This window comes from Marmota marmota, unplaced genomic scaffold, assembly GCF_001458135.2.
Source record: "Marmota marmota marmota unplaced genomic scaffold, marMar, whole genome shotgun sequence".
In the NCBI taxonomy this organism is placed as follows: domain Eukaryota; kingdom Metazoa; phylum Chordata; class Mammalia; order Rodentia; family Sciuridae; genus Marmota; species Marmota marmota.
In genome coordinates, this window is record NW_025999945.1 from 10,455,786 (window position 1) to 10,460,818 (window position 5,033).

At 38.0% G+C, this 5,033-nt stretch overlaps 1 long non-coding RNA gene across 1 annotated transcript in view; it reads right to left on the bottom strand.

Moving 5' to 3' along the window:
* LOC125616439 overlaps positions 1-4,179 on the bottom strand; it is an 11,083-nt gene extending 6,904 nt beyond the window's left edge. The window contains exon 1 of the long non-coding RNA XR_007347072.1: positions 3,507-4,179. This is a non-coding gene — a long non-coding RNA (uncharacterized LOC125616439). The remainder of the gene's footprint in view (positions 1-3,506) is intronic.
* Positions 4,180-5,033: the final 854 nt, after the last annotated feature.

Here is a 5,033-nt window from a genome sequence, read left to right on the forward strand (position 1 = left end):
GAGAGACCTTCTCTTTTACTTGAATATTTCTACTATAACTATAATACAACCCAAGAAGATAACGCCAAACAAAACTGAACCAGAATGAAACAAAAGTGAAACAACAAAAAATCATTATAATAGCCTTTCTATCCTCCTGAAATGTCCATCCATCCTTTCTCCCTATCTGTTCCTCAGATGTGAGCGGTTTTTCTTCCATCTTACACATCTCCAGGGACAGGCAACTTAAAACAAAAGTTTAGCAAAACAAAAGAGGAATCTTAAAATGGCTACCCATCCTCTCGCCCTGCCCGCAGGGGCGAGCAGTTTACCTTATCACTTACCCTCAGTCGTTCCCCGAGCGGCCCACCAAATGCTGCAGTCTGGCTGGGCACAATTCAGGAGCCACTTGTCAAAAGAAACGAACTTTATTTTTAGAACCACACACGCCAAACAAAACAGCTCCTCAGGAAAACCTTGAGAGCCCAACTGCCACCACCAGCTTCCCACAAGCCTCTCCACCTCCTCAACTCCTCCTGCTCTTGAGGCCGATTGGCTGGGTCGCGTGGGCAGAGCCAAAAAAGTCCCCCAATGAGCAGCTCCGTGGTCTGAACGGGCAGGGAAACAGCCCAATGAGCATCACCACAGAGGAGCCCATCAGTTGGCAGCTAGAAGTTGCTGGGGCCGCTGTGAGCCAATCATCAGCTGGCAGCTGGAAGTTTGCTGGGGCCCCTTCGGCTGTGGCTCTCAACACTCTGCTCACCCCCATTCCCACCCCAAATGGCCTTTAGCATAATTGTTGATTTGGTTACAGCAAATCTGAAACTTAACCCTAAGACTCAATTAGAGACTGAGTTATCTAGCAAGTAGAAAATCCAGTCTATTCTCTGTGCTGCATCCCAACCTGGTTGGGTATTCCATCTTGAGGTTAAGGTACATATTGTCTTATAATTTGAGTCTCTGGGACTTTATAAAGGACACACTGCTTAAAATGTAAAGGGCCTACTCTACTACAGTCATGTGTCGCTTAACAATGGGGTTAAATTCCAAGAAATGCATTGTTAGGTGATTTCATCATTGTGCAAACATCAGAGTGTACTTATACAAACTAAGATGGCACTAGGAAATAGGAATTTTTAAGTCCACTATAACCTTATGGAACCACTATCATATCACATAACACCCACACAATGGTCCATCATTGACCAAAATGTCTATATGAGGTATATAACTACATTATAATGGACTAGTACAACCTGATATTTGTCAGAAATATGTAATTTTTATTTAAATCTTATCTGAATTATACAGCTAGGGTTAGGGATGCAGCTCAGTGGTAAAGCACTTGTAGAGCATACATAAGGCCCTGGGTTCAATCTGTATCACATTAAAAAAAGAAAGAAAAAAGGCATGTGTGAATTATACAACTATATCAGTATACTAAATGAAATAAATTATCACATTATTCAGAATGCATCTAAAATCACCACTAGAACTATACCCACTACAATTTTATACTTAGGCTACAAGAAGTCTGGGTAGCAAACTCTTATCAGTAAAGTTGATATGGAAAGGAATATAGATATGAAAGCTGGGTTTATTACAATATTTTTTAAAACTTCACTAAAAGTGAAAAGAATTCTGTCACTGTTAGGTGCCAACTTAAAAAAATTGGTAATTGGGACTGGGATTGTGGCTCAGAGGCAGAGTGCTTGCCTAGTACGCACGAGGCCCTGGGTTTGATTCTCAATACCACATAAAAATAAAATCAAGATTTGTGTCCACCTATAACTAAAAAATAAATATTAAAAAAAGTTGGTAATAAAGGATTTAAGAAAGAATGTAGTGTGCCCTATGATGCTAGAAGTGAGATAATCTTCTTAGTCACCTATTCATTTGGAACTGGTTATTTTGTAAGAAAATGTAAGATTCCTAGAGGGTGTTAAGGAATTAGGGAGAGTAGGGAATAAATTTGCAGGGAGTAGAAATACTATCTGGGCATAAAGTGTCCTTTTGAGCAAAAGCCTCTTCACATGTCATCCATAGCACACATGTAAGCTATTTACAAATTCTTTCTCCAGTTAGGGATAAATATGGAGTCCGGAGTAAACAAAAGTGCAGTTACAAGTGCCTTGTTTTTAATCAAGGCTTGATTTCATAAAGAGTTCCCATCTTGATGCTCTGAAGACACTGTAGGGTCATGAGTGAAAGTGGACCTCTTTTGATATATACCAGTTTCCCTTTTGTAACTATATCTTCCTCCTCCACTGTTCTCTACTCTTTCTAATATCTCTATAGACCTTTCTTCTGCTCAGATACCACAGGCCTTGCTTAATGCTTAAAAGGAATCAGGACTTGCTTACTGGTTCATTAACTCTAAAACACAAAGCTCCACAATTATGTTCCCAAACCAATGAAGAGTACAATTTTCCTGGCTGGTATTTGTCTTGGCAGAGTAAGGCAACCTACTGGAAAAGTGCTCTCAAGGTGGCAGTCTCTACCCCTTTTGGGTTGCTTTTTTTGCATCAGCACTAAGGACAAGAGCCCAAAAAAAGTTATCAAAGAGAAAAGGGCCAGGTGTGGTGGCATATGCCTGTAATCTCAACAGCTTGTGAGGCTGAGGCAGAAGGATTGCAAGTTCAAAGCCAGCCTCAGCAAGTTTGCGAGGCCGTAAGCAATTCAGTGAGACCCTGTCTTTTCTAAATATTTAAATACAAAATAGGGCTTAGGGATGAGGCTCAGTAGTTGAGTGCCTGAGTTCAATCCCCAGTACTCAAAAAAAAAAAAAAAAAAGAGAGAGAGAGAGAGAAAAGGGAGACTACTTCTTGGACAAAGTTCAGACTTAGGCCAACATCTCCATGATCCATAGAAAATTTATGTGTTCTCTGCTATCTTTATGTATCAACTACTTAAAAACAAACTTTGGCAGATGGCTAAGGATTTTGACCTATGAACACCTGAAATAGTTTTGAAAAACACCCTGAATCTCCATGATTATTAAAACATTCTTTTTTTTTTTTTTTAAATGTTTATTTATTTATTTTTTTAGTTATCGGCGGGCACAACATCTTTGTTTGTATGTGGTGCTGAGGATCGAACCCGGGCCGCACGCATGCCAGGCGAGCGCGCTACCGCTTGAGCCACATCCCCAGCCCTAAAACATTCTTAAGTCTCTTGGAATACAAACATACTATGCTCAAGCCTGCCATCAAACAGCTCTGAGACCATTCTTATTTCAAACGACACAGGTATTAAATAACTTATTTTGACACAGAATTGGGTAATGCTGCATTTTTTAAAAAGTATTATGCAAATGACTTGACTCAGCATGAAAAGTAACAGAAGAATGAGTCTGTCTTGTGCCTATTATTAGCTCACCTTATTTCTTAACATCTAGTATAATACTAAGCACACAGTAAGCGCTTGGTTTTATTAAAAAAAAAAAAGGTGGTAGCTTAGGTGAGTGTATGACTACTGACTACGACACTTATCTTCAAAAAATGAAACTCACTGACAAATTTATGCACAAATATATTTCATACCCATATTCATACAAGATATTTAAATACTAGATATACAATGATCTGTGACTCACTATATAAATACATAAACAAAAAAAGTTAAAAGCATAATGCAAGCTTGAAAAAGCCATTGAATTCCTGCTCTAAAACTGATTTTTCACCTAAATTACAGTTTTTGCTGCCAAAGTCAAACACAAATGTATTTGACATTTTTTAACTTTATTCATCCATTCATTCATTTATTTATATATGGTTGTGAGAATCCAACCCAGTGCCTCACACATGCCAGACGAGTGTGCTACCACTGAGCCACAACCCTAGCCCCTATATTTGTATATGTTTGGAAAATAGTTTGATGTGTATTGGTCACTTGTGCTCTGATAAGGACAGAAACCCTGTTTAGTCACAGAAATATTTATAATATTCTTTGTTATTCATTTATATCTAAATGGAGGTTATAAGTAAATATTTATATGCTAAAACATACCTTTTTTATCCTTAACAATCAAGCCTTTGAAATGTGACCTCAGAAATACCTTTCAAGGGGTTGGGGTTGTGGCTCAGTGGGAGACCTTTCACCTCGCACGTGCAAAACCCTGGGTTCGATCCTCAGCACCACACAAAAATAAATAAGTGAAATATAGGTATTGTGTCCGACTACAACTAAAACATTAAAAAAAAAAAAAAAAAGAAATACTTTTCAAATCACATATAAAGAAAAGACTTATTTGAAAACAAAACAGGGTGTGGTGGCCCACATCTGATCCCAGTTATTCATGAGGCTGAGACAGGAGGACTACAAGTTCAAGCCCAGCCTACCAAATTAATGAGACCCTAGCACAAAATAAAATTTTAAAAGGGCTGGACATGGGGGCTGGGGTTGTGGCTCAGTGGTAGGGCACTTGCCTAGCATGTTTGAGGCGCTGGGCTCAATCCCCATCCTGGGGTGGGTGGGATTGGTGGGGAAGACTGACATGCACAGTTAAACTGATATCCACACTCCCACTGCTGGAATGACAAGGGAATTTTTCAATTTTTATTTATTTCATAAGAAAGAAACTCTAAGTTCCACACCAAAGTAACTAGTTTTTATGGTTCTGAATATGGTTATGAAGCAATGAGAGATCTACTTAGTTAGACTAGTATCCTTTTTTAAAAAAATTCTCACATCAAAAACAGGAAACAGAGAAAGCAGCTATGTATTCAACTATTAACAGTAGAAAATATTTCCCTGGCCATTGAAACATATTTCATAAACTGTTGTTAGAATATGACAATAACTAACAATTGCTGTTACATAAAATACTGTTTTATAGTTATATTCATTAAGAATATACATTTTGGCCTGGGGTTGCAGCTCAGCAGTAGAGCACTTGCCTAGCATGTGTGAAACACTGAGTTTGATCCTCGGCACCACATAAAAATGAAATAAAGGTGACTGTGTCTACCTACAACTAAAAAATACTTATGTATGTATGTATATATATATATATATATATATATATATATATATATATATATATATATATATAT